The sequence below is a fragment of the Camelus dromedarius genome, chromosome Y, assembly GCF_036321535.1.
Source record: "Camelus dromedarius isolate mCamDro1 chromosome Y, mCamDro1.pat, whole genome shotgun sequence".
NCBI lineage: Eukaryota > Metazoa > Chordata > Mammalia > Artiodactyla > Camelidae > Camelus > Camelus dromedarius.
Window position 1 is genome coordinate 19587353 of NC_087473.1, and position 17940 is coordinate 19605292.

The 17940-nt window shown below is 51.7% G+C and overlaps 1 long non-coding RNA gene across 12 annotated transcripts in view; it reads left to right on the forward strand.

Moving 5' to 3' along the window:
- The window catches only part of LOC105103086 (uncharacterized), a 107734-nt gene that overhangs the window by 49480 nt on the left and 40314 nt on the right, over nucleotides 1-17940 (forward strand). For 10 of the 12 annotated variants that reach the window (XR_010379593.1, XR_010379594.1, XR_010379591.1 and 7 more), the window contains one exon: nucleotides 10170-10327. The exons of 1 other annotated variant lie outside the window; for it this stretch is intronic. This is a non-coding gene — a long non-coding RNA (uncharacterized LOC105103086). Of the gene's footprint in view, nucleotides 1-8151; nucleotides 9217-10169; nucleotides 10328-17940 lie in introns of those variants that run through there. One more of the 12 variants, XR_010379590.1, reaches the window with a different exon arrangement.

Sequence of the window (17940 nt, forward strand, 5' to 3'; positions counted from 1 at the left end):
GCTATACAGTACAATGTTGTTTATTTATTCTACATTTTGAAATCCCAGTCTGTCCCTTCCGACCCCCCGCCCCCTTGGCAAGCACAAGTTTGTTTTCTATGTCCATGAGTCTGTTTCTGTTTCGTATTTATGGATTTTTTCTTTTTAGGTTCCACATGGGAGCGATCTCATATGGTCATTTTCTTTCTCTTTCTGGCTTGCTTCACATAGAATGACATTCTCCAGGTCCATCCATGTTGCTGCAAATGGCATTATTTTATTCTTTTTTATGGCAGAGTAATATTCCATTGTATAAACGTACCACCTCTTCTTCATCCAGTCATCTCTTGATGGACATTTAGGCTGCTTCCATGTCTTGGCTCTTGTAAACAGTGCTGCCATGAACACTGGGGTGCTGGTGTCATTTTGAAGTAGGGTTCCTTCTGGATATGTGCCCAGGAGCAGGATTCCTGGATCACATAATAAGTGTATTCCTACTATTTGAGGAATCTCCATAGTGTTTTCCACAGAGGCTTCACCAAACTGCATTCCCACTAGCAGTGTAGGAGGGACCCCTTCTCTCCACAGCCTCTCCAGCATTTGTTGTTTGTGGACTTTTGAACGACGGGCATTCTGACTGGTGTGAGGTGATACCTCATTGTAGCTTTGATTTGCATTTGTCTGATATTTAGTGATATTGAGCCTTTTTTCATGTGTTTATTGAACATTTGTATGTCTTCCTTAGAGAATTGCTTGTTTAGGTCTCCTGCCCATTTTTGGATTGGGTTTGTTTTTTTCTTATTAAGCTGTAAGAATTGTTTATATATGCTGGAGCTGAAGCCCTTGTCAGTTGCATCTTTTGCAAATATTTTCTCCCATTCTATAAGTTATCATTTTGTTTTGCTTATTGTTCCCTTTGCTGTGAAAAAGCTTGTAAGTTTAATTTTGGCTACTATTTTTAAAACGTGGAGAAGAACAAGTGTCAGCGAGGATGTGGGGCAACCAGCACCCCTGTGCCCTGTTGGTGGGAATGTAAATGGTGCAGCTGCTACAGGAAACAGGCGTCAAAAATTAAACATAGAATCACCTCGTGATCCAGCAGTCCCAATTCCGGGTGTGTATGCAGAAGAACTGAGAGCAGGGTCTTCACCCCCATGTTCACAGCAGCACTGTGTACAGTAGACAAAGCATGGAAGCAATCTAAGTGCGTATCAGCAGATGACTGGATAAAGCAGAAGTGGTACATTCATACAACGGAATACTACTCAGCCATGAGAAATGATAAAATATTGCCATTTGCAGCCACATGGATGGACTTGGAGATTATCACACAAAGTGAAGTCAGACAGAGAAAGACAAATATCATATGATATCACTTATATGTGGAATGTAAAATACGATAGAAATGAACTTATTTACAAAACAGAAACAGACTCACAGACAGAAAACATAGTTACCGGAGGGGGGAGGAGGGAAGGATAAATTAGGAGTTTGGGATTAGCAGATACACACTACTGTATATAAAGCAGATAAACAACAAGGTCCTACTGTAGAGCACAGGGAACTATATTCAATATATTGTAATAACTTATGATAAAAAAAATGTAAAAAGAAATATTTGGATGTTCATTTATGACGGAAGCATTATGCTGGACACCAGAAATTGACACAGCCTTGTAAACTGACTAGACTTCAAGAAAAATACATTATATGTACACAAAAACTTTTTTAATGGTCTGCACAAAAGAGAGAAACAGAACTGCTGAGTTCAAGTACTGATGCAGGCCCTCTGTGCTGTGAGAAACCAAACTTTAGTGAGCTTAAGGGAAAACAAATACATTAGTTTAGAAACACTGAGAAGATTCGCCAAAGCCCACTTGTGAGAAACAGGGTTTCCTACAAAGGAATACGGCAGGGATGGGTCACAAGCACTAATTATAGAAATGACAGAAGATACGTGCAGGCCAGCAGCGACTTAACAAAAATGCAGTGTCGTTTATCAGGGAGGGGAAAAAAAAAAGGAGAGAAGAGGAGGCAGGGAAGAGGAGGGAGGGAAGGAAGAACAGAATGTGGGGTCTCAGACAAACTAGACACATGAGTCTCGTGTCTGCGTTTCGCGGGTAACAGAACGGCGGCGGCAGCCGGGAGATGGACCGTGAAGTTTCCCCCGGCTCGGCACGCGGGGATCGCTGTGTGCGTTCTGGTGCACGGAGTCCCTGCAGCTGGGATGAGCGTGACTCGTGATCAAGCAAAAGTAAAAACTGACTAAATCCTTGAGAAATGCTCAGATCGTCAGCTGCAGCCTCGAAACATCAAGCCCTCCTGAAGAAGCTTGTGTTTTACTGATCCGGGGCCAAAACACCTTTTTATGGATTGGTACCCACTGTAAAAAAACAAAAACAAACAAACAAAAACAACCAAATTGTGCAAAAGAAAAAAAATACATGTTCAAAAAAGGAAGAGGAAAAAGAAGTAAAAGTGACCCAAACAACCAGTTGCCCCAGCTCCGTCCGGTCGTGGCGGTGCAGCCCGGCTAAGCCAGCGGACCCTGAGGTCAAGGTCAAACCATCCCTGACCCTCCCGCGCCACCGTAACTTACTTGCCACAGCCTTATTCCATGCTGTTGCCTTTTCAGAGTCTATCCGTGTCCCCAGGGCTCCCCCGTTCTCTGAGGGGGCCCAGTGCTCCCCGGGGCTACCTCGGGGTGTTCCCCAGCCACGTGCTCCTGGGGATGGGCTGCTGGATGGCTTTTGGGCCTGAATCCCTGCCCCAGATTCCTTGGAGCCGTGCCCCTCGCCCCCCGCCTGCATCCCCACCCACACGCACCTTCCTATCTTCGAGGTACCCCATCCTGAGCCGCGACCACCTCCAAAATGCCAGGGGCCGCTGTCCCCTGTAATCCGTCCTGTCCCTTCCCCAATGCCCACCCATCCGGGCAGGTTCTGAGAAGTCACCATGGCACAGAGGAAAGGGCCCAGCGGGGAACTCGGGCAATCCCTTGGGCTCCCACATCCCTGGCGGGCGGGCAGCCTTCGTTTCTTCCTCCCCGCGGGGTCACAGAGATGAGGACGTGACTGTCGGAGCCCTGGAAGGGAGGGCGGGGGCCTTAAATCATAGCCATTCCATGACCTCTCCTCCTCTACGCATCCTCCGTCCAGAAATTGGGGCCACCCCCAGGAACCCCGACGCCGACAAAGATGAATTAATGGATGTCACTTGTCCCCAGCATCTGGAGACGCTGGCTGTAATTACATCTTCACCAGGACCTCGAAACCCACGTCTCCTGAGTCACCGAGCTCTCCCGTGGTTTCATTTAAAATCTAACTCCTCGTTATGAACGTTCAATATTGGGGGCAAAGCGTTCCCCGTCTCCTCCACCCAGAAGCCACCCTTTGTCTCATTTGAAAAGTCACGGAGGTGTCACTTCACATCCGTGTAATTTCCGGGGCGACCTGGGTTTGCGATGAGCTTTTTCTTTTGTTTTGCCGTTCAGTTAGTTAAATTCCGTCGGTGCAAGCTCGTGGTGGGGAAAATCGATCGGTGACCTGGCTTCAGCGTGTGTAGTCATGTTGTTTAGGGACCAGAGGGCCCCCCGGACGGGAGCTTGACCTCAGTGTCACCTCCGCTGAGGCTGGAGGCTAATTCACAATCCTTCTGTACAAACACAGCGCTCTCTGCCCAGGGAGGCAGCCCGTTTGCCGTTTGTCTCCTGCGTCCTTACGGGTGAGGGAAGGGGGCCAAGAGGTGACGGGCGAGGCAGCTCACAGGGTGGGATTCACAGCTGCGCCTCCTGGGGCCCGGCTCCCGGAAACCCCCGTGTCTGCGTGTCTGCACGGGGTTCAGGGTCCCGGCCTCGAACTCCCCTCCCAGCCCTCCTGCCCCTTGTGGACGCCTGATTCCTCCTTGAGACTTTACGTCCATCTGCCCGGGACTCCGTCCCAGCGAAGCCCCCCCGTTCCTGTCCTTCATGGAGCTCACAGAGCCTAGCAATGACTGTGTTTTGCTTTTTATTTTTTAATATCATGAACACACTGGGCAGTTTCAAGTTTACAGAAAAACCGAGCAGTGCAGAGTTCACTGCAGCTCCCCGTGTTACCTGCACTGTATCGGGTACATTTGTTACCACTGCTGAGACAAAATCGACACATTAGTATTCACGGATGTCCACTGTTCCCTTGGGGCTCATCTTGGTGTTGTGCGGGCCGCGGGTTTGGACTCGTGGATGATGACGTGTATCCACCGTGTTCGTGGCATACGGAACGGCTTCACTGCCCTCTTTGTAGGATGCGATAATGATATGTGACGTGTATCCAAACCCATGAACTGTGCAAATCCAGGAGGGAACCCTAATTCGAGTAAAGTGGACGTTGGGTGATTACAATGTGTCAATTTAGGTTCGTCAATTACAACGATTATCTCTAGTGGGGGCGGATATTGAGTCTGTGCAAGTGGGGGGGCAGGGGATATGAGGGGCATCTCTGTACCCTCCCTTCAGTTCGGCTGTGACCCTGAAACTGCTCTTTAAAAAAAACAGTGTCCTTTCTGACTGGATTACCGTGTTCTGTTGATTCTTACTTTGTGGTTGGCTTGATTCCTTTGATAACTCTGTACGTTTAAAAAGCGAATACTCTACAATGTTCTTAGAGATAATGAGCCGTACCTACATGTAAACTAAAAAAATGTGTATTGCAGTATATTGTGTGTGCGTATTTACATGCAATATGTTGTATTATGTGCAAATTGTAACAATTCTACCTAATATAACTGAATAATGAAAAAAAGAAAGAAAACTGGCTAATCTACAAATATATATATATAGTAAGCCTTTAAAAATAAGAAAATTCCTCTGTGCTCCACGTGTCCCTCCCTCCCGGCAACCGCTGACCATGTGCGTCATCAGCCTTACGGGCAGGGCGACCTGCTCTGTGTCTGTCACCTGGGACAGGTGTGTGCGACCTGGGTGGGCGGCGTGGCGTTTTTACGGCTCTGAGACTGCGCGCTGACAGAGTGCGCCACCATCCTCGAGCCTGGGGGGACCCGCTTCTCCGGGGACGCGGCTTCCTCAGGCCGACCTCTGCTCCCGGCGGTGAGAGAGAACGCCTCCCTGTCTGGGCACCTGTGTGTGGCGAGGACCCTCTGGAGCGAAGCCTGAGGCGAGGGTCTGGTGCCCGCGGATGGACGGGCGGGAAGTCACAGGGCTGGGGTGGCAGGAGGGGACTCCTGACAGCTGTCCTTCCCCCGGGGAGGAGGGGGGCGGTAAAACCCACGCATTTTCAGGCCAGCGGGTGTGCATTTGGACACGTGGATGGAGGGGGCCCATGAACACGGGTGGGACAAGGCTGCTGTCTGCTGCAGCAGGAGGCCCCGTCTCGGTTCCCGCCCTGCCCGCCGCGGCTCTGACACCACGCGCTGCAGGGCGGAACCCAGAGGTTTCTTTTCACTCTTACTTTCCTGCCCCGCTCTCCCGTGGAGCTGAGTGCAAACTCAACCCTCGACCACCCCACTGGCGTGAACGCAGGGCAGGATGTCCCCTCGGGCTGGCGTCCAGGGGGGTCACTCACCTGCGTGAGTCCCATTCCATTTATATGCTGAAATAAGACTCCTCCGGGCCATTTTCTCCCCGGGATGGGGGGGCACTGGCTTATCCACATTCTTCTTCCTCTTCGTGGTTGGGAGACAGCCCGAAATGCACAAGGATCGTCAGCCAGGTCTTCTGAGCTACAGAGGTGACCGGGTCAATCACGCATTGATGCGATCATTCAGCAAATATTCACGGAGAGCCTGCTTATGGAGAGGCTCCAGGAGTGAGGGATGTCAGCATGAAAAAAAAAAGAAAGAAAGAAAGAAACAGGAATCAGTAAGATACAGCAGTCTGGGTGCACCCCTGTGTGTCTGTCTGTATGTCTGGGGCGGGGGTGATTGAAGACAAGAGAGGAGGGAAGAGAGACGGGAAGAGAGACTCGTGCATCAGGACGTGTTACCAGGAGCAACCTGGCGTCTTCACAGTAAGACACTAACATCCCTAGGAAAGAGCAGCTGGAGGAGAAACGGGGCTTGGGAGGGAAGGGGCTGGCGCACCGCTGAGCACACCTGAGCCTCCGCGCGTCACCAGCACACCTGCTCCTCCCCAGGGTTCCCCCGACATCCCCTCCACCTCGCTCCCAGCGCCTCGGCTTTGTCGTCCTCACGCCCGGCGACAGGCGCGCGCACGCGCGGCCGTGGGGCCCGGCTGCAGGCCCGGGTGCGCCGCCGCCCACAGGGAGGCCCCCGGGGTCCGCGCCACACAGGTGTCCGGCCTCTAGCGACCCTGCCCCCGGCCGGGGCCGCGTGGCTCCGGGCCGCCCGAGCCCAGCTGTGCCTGTGAGACGCACCATCGGGCCGGGCGTGGGGTCAGGGCGGGGCCTGGGGTCAGGGCCTGGCGTGGGGTCACGGCTGGGCAGGTCCGTGCGTAGGGTCAGGACCGGGCGTGAGGTCAGAGATGGGCGGGGCCGGGCGTGGGGTCACGGATGGGCGGTCCCTGGCGTGGGGTCAAGGCTGGGCGGGGCCGGGCGTGAGGTCAGGGCCTGAAGTGGGGTCACGGCCAGGTCGGGCATGGGGTCAGGGCCGTGCGAGGGGTCATAGATGGGCGGGGCTGGGCGTGGGGTCACGGATGGGCGGTGCCTGGCGTGGGGTCAAGGCTGGGCAGGACCGGCGTGAGGTCAGGGCCGTGCGTGGGGTCAGGGCCTGCGTGGGGTCACGGCTGGGAGGTGCCAGTAGTGGGGTCAGGGTTGGGAGAGCGTGGGGTCACAGCTGGGTGTGGCCGGGCGTGGGGTCAGGGCCGTGCGTGGGGTCAGGGCCTGGCGTGGGGTCACGTCTGTACAGGTCCGGGCGTGGGGTCAGGGTCGGGCATGCGGTCACGGATGGGCGGGGCCGGTCTTGGGGTCACGGATGGGCGGGGCCGGCGTGAGGTCAGGGCCTGGCGTGGGGTCAGGACCTGGCGTGGGGTCACGGCTGGGCGGGGCCGGGCGTGTGGTCAGGGCTGCGTGGGACCTGGCGTGTGTCATGGTTGGGCAGGACCGGGCGTGGGGTCAGAGCAGGGCATGGTGTTAGGGCTGGGTGGGTCCTGGCTTGGGGTCACGGCTGGGCAGGGCCGTGCGTACGGGTTCAGAGCCGGTCGTGGGGTCAAGGCTGGGCGGGGCCGGGCGTGGGGTCATGTCCTTCCTGGGCGTGGGGTCAGGGCTGGGCGGGGCCGGACGTGGGGTCATGACCAGGCGTGGGGTCAGGGCTGGGCGGGGCCGGGCGTGGGGTCATGACCAAGCGTGGGGTCACGAATGGGCGGGGTCGGGCGTGGGGTCAGGGCCGTGCGTGGGGTCAGGGCATGATATAGGGTGACGGCTGGGCGGGGCGGGCGTGGGTTCAAGGGAGGCTGGGCGTGGGGTCAGGGCTGGGCGGGCCCGGTTGTTGTGTCATGATCCGGCGTGGGGTCAGGGTTGGGCGGGGCGTGGGGTTAGGGCTGGGCAGGCCCGGGGGTCGGGTCACGGCTGAGAGGAGTCAGGCGTGGGGTCACGACTGGGCGTGCTGGGGCGTGGGGTCAGGGCCGTGTGGAGCCTGGCGTAGGGTCAGGGCAGGGCGGGGCCGGGCGTGGGGTCAGGGCCGGGCCCGGCCAGTCAGCACCCCCGCCTCCTCGCCCCGCCCCCCCCTCCCCTCGCCCACGGCCATGGCCGCGTCCTCCGACCCGCAGCACCGCGCTGGGCCCCGGCGCTGGGTCAGGAGCGTCTGTGGGGGGCACGGAGCGCCCCGGGCCGCCGCCGGGGCCGTGGGACCGGACTCCGGCTTCATTGCAGGTTAGCGCTGCCTTGGCGGTGAGCGTGGCTCCCAAATAGAAACAGACTTTGCGACATCCTGGGAGGGAGCCGGGGGGCGCCGTGCTCAAGGGGATAGTGGTCTCCTGACACGAACGCAGATCCCTGCATGGTTTTCGAGAAACTTGGCAAGCCGTGTACCCGAGTGTATAGACAGTTTGGGCAAGGCAGACTCTAGAAATGAGTAACCAAGGTGTGTAGGCAGTTTTTTGTTGTTTTTATTGAACTACCGTCACTTACAACGTGTCGCTTCCTTGTGCACACTGTCCCCAGTCACGCACATACGTGCAGATACTGATTTTCATATTTTCATATTCGTTTTCATTAAAGGTTATTACAAGATACTGAATATACTTCTCTGTGCTGTACAGAAGAAGTTTTTTTTTAATCTGTCTTTATATATAGTAGTTAACATTAGCAAATCTAAAACTCCCAAACTTCCCCCTTCCCACCTCTTTTCTCCCAGGAACCAGAAGATTGTTTACTGTGTCAGTTGGGAGTTTTCGCTCTAGGGCAGGAGTTCTGAAATTTCTGGTTTCTGTGCCCAAATGCAGCCCCATTTGTCTGAATTATGGAAACAAAGTGACGCAATATTTCTTCTTACTGAATGATGCAAGCCGTATTTTTACGAGATTTCTAATTCCCTAAATGTTTGTTGGTTTGTTTGCTTTTGCTGGTGGGGTGGGAGGTGGTGGTAATTAGGGTTATTTATTTACTGTCACCGAGGTACTGGCTCGAACCCAGGACCTGGTGCACGCTAAGCATGTGCTCCAACACCGAGCTCTGCCCTCCCCCGAGAGTCCTGCTTCCCTCGGAGTACACAGAGTCTCTAGGAAAGTGGTTGATTTTTTTTTTTCTTTTGACCTGGTCGGTTGGGTTTCATTAATTCCCCGGAGTACCCTTCACACGTGCGCTCCTATCTGGTAAATTTAAATATTCTTTTTTGCCCACATAATATTCAGCACTATCGAATCCGGCCTCCTCGCTGCCCTGAGCAGATCCCCAACCCTTGCAAATCAGATTCTGTGTTTCAGAGAGCCGTCTGGGGGATCTTAAGGGTTTGTTTTTTTTTTTTCTTTTTTTCCCGTCTTTCAACTAATTTCCTTTAGAATTCTCCAAACAAGTACACGCCTGCACCAAACTGACACTCGGGGAACTTCCAGTAGGCAATTTGGGGCCTTGTTTTGGTTGCAAATGAGGTGGGGCAGACGCCGCGTTCCTTTCCCCGGAGCTGTGCTGCGAATGGCTCCGAGTTTGCAGGCACCCAGGACGGAACCGAAGCGCCCCAAGCAGACACCTCCTTCCTCATGATATCATGGGAATGAGAAGGTCCCCACTGAGGGCCCGCATGAATCTGGGCACGACAGGAAAACAAGGAGATGAGGCATCTTTCCAGGTAGTTAAACCCGTGTAGAAAACCCCGGTACCTAATTGACGCTGGAAACTTCATCTTGGTTCTGACTTGTCATCACGCCGGCCAGGGGTTCCCCTGTTCACCTGGCATATCGGGGCGCAACTCCCGGAACGTTCCATCAGCAGCTGTCTGTTTGGGAAAGGAAAAGGTCACTCTTTCAGAAGTTTTATTTACTTTTTGATTGAGATAGTGTTGATTTACAGCATCATATTAGTTTCATGTGTACAGCATAGTGATTCACAATTTCTTCTTAAAGGTTATACTCCATTTATAGTTATTATAAAATATTGGCTGTGTTCCCCGTGTTGTACAATGTATCCTGCCAGCTTATTTATTCTGTACATAGTTTGTCCCTCTGACTCCCCTACCGTCATTGTCCTTCCCCCCTTCCCTGCCCCCACTGGTCCCCACCAACTTGTTCTCTGCATCTGTGAGTCTGCTTCTGTTTTGTTATATTCACTCGTTTGTTGTATCTGTTTAGATTTCACGTATAAGTGATACCACACAGTATTTGTATTTCTCTGTCTGATTTATATCACTCAGCATAATGCTCCCTCCAGGTCCATCCATGTTGCTGCAAATGGCATTCTTTTATTCTTTTTCATGGTTGAGTAGTATTCCATTGTATAAATACACCACATCTCCTTTCTTCATTCTTCTGCTGAAGGACATTTAAGTTGCTTCCATGTCTTGGTGGTTTTAATAATGCTGCTATGAACATGAAGTGCATGTATTTTTTTTTTTTTTTTTGAACCAAAAATTTGAGCTTAAAGATCTCGAACTCTGCATTTTAACTGACACAAGAGCCACTCTTGGGAGATTCTGACTAGGTCTTTCAGCTTTAATAAATGCTTGGACTTTTTATGGTTTTGGCCTATGGAGCCAAGCTCATCTGTTCCAGTTTGCTTAGCAATATTGGAATTTCTGATTTGCAGGTGGTAACAAATCAGGCTGGCCGTGCTGCTTCCTTTGGGTGAGAGAGGCGGATGTCGGAATGCAGACATGTCCTCCAGGTGTCCTCTCCCGGAACCAACTTTCTTCGACTTTGGTTTTGAACTTCAAGAAAAGGACAGCCCAGGATAGATACGGACGTGTGAGTAAGAGAAAGGAAATTTATAAAGTTTTAACGTGTCAGCAGAGGTAAACAAAAGAACGTGTTTCTAGCATGGAAAGCAGGCGTGTTTTATTAGAAATTGGATTTAACTAGAATTACTTTTATGAGACCTTTTTTGGTTACTTCCCAACCATATTTGATAACTCAGTATGAAAACCCCAAGGTGTCGTGAATCCTGTTTTCCTTTGATAAACTCAAACGTGCTCCATTCAGGAAACATCCGCTGTGGCTGGATATGAATTATCGAGTCCTAGGACAGAGGAAGAATCAGGCCGGAACGTTCCAAACTCCACAGACTGCCTCTTTCCTGCATGTGCCACCCAGATGGAAAATCCCAAAGAGCCTCAACCGTCTTGATTTTCAAATCCGCTCCGATTTACTCTGCTTTAGAAAGAGCACGACAAAGAATTCATCTTCTTTGCAGAATCAGGTGGCAGGTCTCTGGGCTCCTCCCTCTGGCTGGCTGTAAGGGACCATCCTGTCGGCAGGATTCATTTGGGGAGAACCTAAATTTGAGCTCGCAGGCATGGTTCTCCCATCCCCGGGTTCCATGAGGCTGAGACTATCTGCTTGTTCTGCAAGGGGTCGACGCGTGAAACAAGGTAACCAGAGCTCTGTCTTCCTCACCTACACTGCTCAGGGGAGCCTAGGTTGTACTGCAACGCCAGAATCTCAGACACTTTGTGCCCCCCACCCCCGAAGAATGATCTGTCCTCACCGTGTTTCCGGTGGGAATGTAGATGTCTGAGCTGACAATGCCTTCACTGTAAACTCTGACCTCAGTTATCACAGGAGGACACAGTCACTGATATGGGCTGCCCACCCCTCACGTTTGCACGGTGACACTGGACCTGTCCCACAAGGCATGCTGGGAAACGTGGGTGTGAGATGCAGGGACCAGTGGGTACCACTGTCTCTGCCCCAAACTCTCAGATCTGCTGACCCCAGTCAAACACCAAAACAAATGCGTATCAATAGTAATTTTACCCTCCTCCTGGGAGAGACCTGGGTATTCTGTATAAACCGGGGGTTAATACCCATATGGACCACGAAGGTAGGAGAAGAAAGCAAAGATGGTAGCGATGTGGGCTCCTGGTCCGAGCAGATTCTAGGTGTTTGGGAATGCAGGGAAAACTTCTAGACAAGAAAAAGTAAGAGTAAGAAGGAACTGGGCATACCCATCCAATAGCTCCTATTTTTTCTTTTTTTTTTTTTAATTGAGTTATAGTCCATTTACAATGTTGTGTCAATTTCTACTGCACAGCACAGTGCTTCAGTCATACACGAACATAAATATATTCATTTTCATATTCTTTTCCACTGTGATCTAATACAAGATCTTGAGCATATTTCCCTGTGCTATACAGTACAATGTTGTTTATTTATTCTACATTTTGAAATCCCAGTCTGTCCCTTCCGACCCCCCGCCCCCTTGGCAAGCACAAGTTTGTTTTCTATGTCCATGAGTCTGTTTCTGTTTCGTATTTATGGATTTTTTCTTTTTAGGTTCCACATGGGAGCGATCTCATATGGTCATTTTCTTTCTCTTTCTGGCTTGCTTCACATAGAATGACATTCTCCAGGTCCATCCATGTTGCTGCAAATGGCATTATTTTATTCTTTTTTATGGCAGAGTAATATTCCATTGTATAAACGTACCACCTCTTCTTCATCCAGTCATCTCTTGATGGACATTTAGGCTGCTTCCATGTCTTGGCTCTTGTAAACAGTGCTGCCATGAACACTGGGGTGCTGGTGTCATTTTGAAGTAGGGTTCCTTCTGGATATGTGCCCAGGAGCAGGATTCCTGGATCACATAATAAGTGTATTCCTACTATTTGAGGAATCTCCATAGTGTTTTCCACAGAGGCTTCACCAAACTGCATTCCCACTAGCAGTGTAGGAGGGACCCCTTCTCTCCACAGCCTCTCCAGCATTTGTTGTTTGTGGACTTTTGAACGACGGGCATTCTGACTGGTGTGAGGTGATACCTCATTGTAGCTTTGATTTGCATTTGTCTGATATTTAGTGATATTGAGCCTTTTTTCATGTGTTTATTGAACATTTGTATGTCTTCCTTAGAGAATTGCTTGTTTAGGTCTCCTGCCCATTTTTGGATTGGGTTTGTTTTTTTCTTATTAAGCTGTAAGAATTGTTTATATATGCTGGAGCTGAAGCCCTTGTCAGTTGCATCTTTTGCAAATATTTTCTCCCATTCTATAAGTTATCATTTTGTTTTGCTTATTGTTCCCTTTGCTGTGAAAAAGCTTGTAAGTTTAATTTTGGCTACTATTTTTAAAACGTGGAGAAGAACAAGTGTCAGCGAGGATGTGGGGCAACCAGCACCCCTGTGCCCTGTTGGTGGGAATGTAAATGGTGCAGCTGCTACAGGAAACAGGCGTCAAAAATTAAACATAGAATCACCTCGTGATCCAGCAGTCCCAATTCCGGGTGTGTATGCAGAAGAACTGAGAGCAGGGTCTTCACCCCCATGTTCACAGCAGCACTGTGTACAGTAGACAAAGCATGGAAGCAATCTAAGTGCGTATCAGCAGATGACTGGATAAAGCAGAAGTGGTACATTCATACAACGGAATACTACTCAGCCATGAGAAATGATAAAATATTGCCATTTGCAGCCACATGGATGGACTTGGAGATTATCACACAAAGTGAAGTCAGACAGAGAAAGACAAATATCATATGATATCACTTATATGTGGAATGTAAAATACGATAGAAATGAACTTATTTACAAAACAGAAACAGACTCACAGACAGAAAACATAGTTACCGGAGGGGGGAGGAGGGAAGGATAAATTAGGAGTTTGGGATTAGCAGATACACACTACTGTATATAAAGCAGATAAACAACAAGGTCCTACTGTAGAGCACAGGGAACTATATTCAATATATTGTAATAACTTATGATAAAAAAAATGTAAAAAGAAATATTTGGATGTTCATTTATGACGGAAGCATTATGCTGGACACCAGAAATTGACACAGCCTTGTAAACTGACTAGACTTCAAGAAAAATACATTATATGTACACAAAAACTTTTTTAATGGTCTGCACAAAAGAGAGAAACAGAACTGCTGAGTTCAAGTACTGATGCAGGCCCTCTGTGCTGTGAGAAACCAAACTTTAGTGAGCTTAAGGGAAAACAAATACATTAGTTTAGAAACACTGAGAAGATTCGCCAAAGCCCACTTGTGAGAAACAGGGTTTCCTACAAAGGAATACGGCAGGGATGGGTCACAAGCACTAATTATAGAAATGACAGAAGATACGTGCAGGCCAGCAGCGACTTAACAAAAATGCAGTGTCGTTTATCAGGGAGGGGAAAAAAAAAAGGAGAGAAGAGGAGGCAGGGAAGAGGAGGGAGGGAAGGAAGAACAGAATGTGGGGTCTCAGACAAACTAGACACATGAGCCTCGTGTCTGCGTTTCGCGGGTAACAGAACGGCGGCGGCAGCCGGGAGATGGACCGTGAAGTTTCCCCCGGCTCGGCACGCGGGGATCGCTGTGTGCGTTCTGGTGCACGGAGTCCCTGCAGCTGGGATGAGCGTGACTCGTGATCAAGCAAAAGTAAAAACTGACTAAATCCTTGAGAAATGCTCAGATCGTCAGCTGCAGCCTCGAAACATCAAGCCCTCCTGAAGAAGCTTGTGTTTTACTGATCCGGGGCCAAAACACCTTTTTATGGATTGGTACCCACTGTAAAAAAACAAAAACAAACAAACAAAAACAACCAAATTGTGCAAAAGAAAAAAAATACATGTTCAAAAAAGGAAGAGGAAAAAGAAGTAAAAGTGACCCAAACAACCAGTTGCCCCAGCTCCGTCCGGTCGTGGCGGTGCAGCCCGGCTAAGCCAGCGGACCCTGAGGTCAAGGTCAAACCATCCCTGACCCTCCCGCGCCACCGTAACTTACTTGCCACAGCCTTATTCCATGCTGTTGCCTTTTCAGAGTCTATCCGTGTCCCCAGGGCTCCCCCGTTCTCTGAGGGGGCCCAGTGCTCCCCGGGGCTACCTCGGGGTGTTCCCCAGCCACGTGCTCCTGGGGATGGGCTGCTGGATGGCTTTTGGGCCTGAATCCCTGCCCCAGATTCCTTGGAGCCGTGCCCCTCGCCCCCCGCCTGCATCCCCACCCACACGCACCTTCCTATCTTCGAGGTACCCCATCCTGAGCCGCGACCACCTCCAAAATGCCAGGGGCCGCTGTCCCCTGTAATCCGTCCTGTCCCTTCCCCAATGCCCACCCATCCGGGCAGGTTCTGAGAAGTCACCATGGCACAGAGGAAAGGGCCCAGCGGGGAACTCGGGCAATCCCTTGGGCTCCCACATCCCTGGCGGGCGGGCAGCCTTCGTTTCTTCCTCCCCGCGGGGTCACAGAGATGAGGACGTGACTGTCGGAGCCCTGGAGGGGATGGTGGGGGCCTTAATTCATAGCGATTCCATGACCTCTCCTCCTCTACGCATCCTCCGTCCAGAAATTGGGGCCACCCCCAGGAACCCCGATGCCGACAAAGATGAATTAATGGATGTCACTTGTCCCCAGCATCTGGAGACGCTGGCTGTAATTACATCTTCACCAGGACCTCGAAACCCACGTCTCCTGAGTCACCGAGCTCTCCCGTGGTTTCGTTTAAAATCTAACTCCTGGTTATGAACGTTCAATATTGGGGGCAAAGCGTTCCCCGTCTCCTCCACCCAGAAGCCACCCCTTGTCTCATTTGAAAAGTCACGGAGGTGTCACTTCACATCCGTGTAATTTCCGGGGCGACCTGGGTTGGCGATGAGCTTTTTCTTTTGTTTCGCCGTTCAGTTAGTTAAATTCCGTCGGTGCAAGCTCGTGGTGGGGAAAATCGATCGGTGACCTGGCTTCAGCGTGTGTAGTCATGTTGTTTAGGGACCAGAGGGCCCCCCGGACGGGAGCTTGACCTCAGTGTCACCTCCGCTGAGGCTGGAGGCTAATTCACAATCCTTCTGAACAAACACAGCGCTCTCTGCCCAGGGAGGCAGCCCGTTTGCCGTTTGTCTCCTGCGTCCTTACGGGTGAGGGAAGGGGGCCAAGAGGTGACGGGCGAGGCAGCTCACAGGGTGGGATTCACAGCTGCGCCTCCTGGGGCCCGGCTCCCGGAAACCCCCGTGTCTGCGTGTCTGCACGGGGTTCAGGGTCCCGGCCTCGAACTCCCCTCCCAGCCCTCCTGCCCCTTGTGGACGCCTGATTCCTCCTTGAGACTTTACGTCCATCTGCCCGGGACTCCGTCCCAGCGAAGCCCCCCCGTTCCTGTCCTTCATGGAGCTCACAGAGCCTAGCAATGACTGTGTTTTGCTTTTTATTTTTTAATATCATGAACACACTGGGCAGTTTCAAGTTTACAGAAAAACCGAGCAGTGCAGAGTTCACTGCAGCTCCCCGTGTTACCTGCACTGTATCGGGTACATTTGTTACCACTGCTGAGACAAAATCGACACATTAGTATTCACGGATGTCCACTGTTCCCTTGGGGCTCATCTTGGTGTTGTGCGGGCCGCGGGTTTGGACTCGTGGATGATGACGTGTATCCACCGTGTTCGTGGCATACGGAACGGCTTCACTGCCCTCTTTGTAGGAAGCGATAATGATATGTGACGTGTATCCAAACCCATGAACTGTGCAAATCCAGGAGGGAACCCTAATTCGAGTAAAGTGGACGTTGGGTGATTACAATGTGTCAATTTAGGTTCGCCAATTACAACGATTATCTCTAGTGGGGGCGGATATTGAGTCTGTGTAAGTGGGGGGCAGGGGATATGAGGGGCATCTCTGTACCCTCCCTTCAGTTCAGCTGTGACCCTGAAACTGTTCTTTAAAAAAAAAGTGACTGTCCTTTCTGACTGGATTACCGCGTTCTGTTGATTCTTACTTTGTGGTTGGCTTGATTCCTTTGATAACTCTGTACGTTTAAAAAGCGAATACTCTACAATGTTCTTAGAGATAATGAGCCGTACCTACATGTAAACTAAAAAAATGTGTATTGCAGTATATTGTGTGTGCGTATTTACATGCAATATGTTGTATTATGTGCAAATTGTAACAATTCTACCTAATATAACTGAATAATGAAAAAAAGAAAGAAAACTGGCTAATCTACAAATATATATATATATTAAGCCTTTAAAAATAAGAAAATTCCTCTGTGCTCCACGTGTCCCTCCCTCCCGGCAACCGCTGACCATGTGCGTCATCAGCCTTACGGGCAGGGCGACCTGCTCTGTGTCTGTCACCTGGGACAGGTGTGTGCGACCTGGGTGGGCGGCGTGGCGTTTTTACGGCTCTGAGACTGCGCGCTGACAGAGTGCGCCACCATCCTCGAGCCTGGGGGGACCCGCTTCTCCGGGGACGCGGCTTCCTCAGGCCGACCTCTGCTCCCGGCGGTGAGAGAGAACGCCTCCCTGTCTGGGCACCTGTGTGTGGCGAGGACCCTCTGGAGCGAAGCCTGAGGCGAGGGTCTGGTGCCCGCGGATGGACGTGCGGGAAGTCACAGGGCTGGGGTGGCAGGAGGGGACTCCTGACAGCTGTCCTTCCCCCGGGGAGGGAGGGGGGCGGTAAAACCCACGCATTTTGAGGCCAGCGGGTGTGCATTTGGACACGTGGATGGAGGGGGCCCATGAACACGGGTGGGACAAGGCTGCTGTCTGCTGCAGCAGGAGGCCCCGTCTCGGTTCCCGCCCTGCCCGCCGCGGCTCTGACACCACGCGCTGCAGGGCGGAACCCAGAGGTTTCTTTTCACTCTTACTTTCCTGCCCCGCTCTCCCGTGGAGCTGAGTGCAAACTCAACCCTCGACCACCCCACTGGCGTGAACGCAGGGCAGGATGTCCCCTCGGGCTGGCGTCCAGGGGGGTCACTCGCCTGCGTGAGTCCCATTCCATTTATATGCTGAAATAAGACTCCTCCGGGCCATTTTCTCCCCGGGATGGGGGGGGCACTGGCTTATCCACATTCTTCTTCCTCTTCGTGGTTGGGAGACAGCCCGAAATGCACAAGGATCGTCAGCCAGGTCTTCTGAGCTACAGAGGTGACCGGGTCAATCACGCATTGATGCGATCATTCAGCAAATATTCACGGAGAGCCTGCTTATGGAGAGGCTCCAGGAGTGAGGGATGTCAGCATGAAAAAAAAAAGAAAGAAAGAAAGAAACAGGAATCAGTAAGATACAGCAGTCTGGGTGCACCCCTGTGTGTCTGTCTGTATGTCTGGGGCGGGGGTGATTGAAGACAAGAGAGGAGGGAAGAGAGACGGGAAGAGAGACTCGTGCATCAGGACGTGTTACCAGGAGCAACCTGGCGTCTTCACACTAAGACACTAACATCCCTAGGAAAGAGCAGCTGGAGGAGAAACGGGGCTTGGGAGGGAAGGGGCTGGCGCACCGCTGAGCACACCTGAGCCTCCGCGCGTCACCAGCACACCTGCTCCTCCCCAGGGTTCCCCCGACATCCCCTCCACCTCGCTCCCAGCGCCTCGGCTTTGTCGTCCTCACGCCCGGCGACAGGCGCGCGCACGCGCGGCCGTGGGGCCCGGCTGCAGGCCCGGGTGCGCCGCC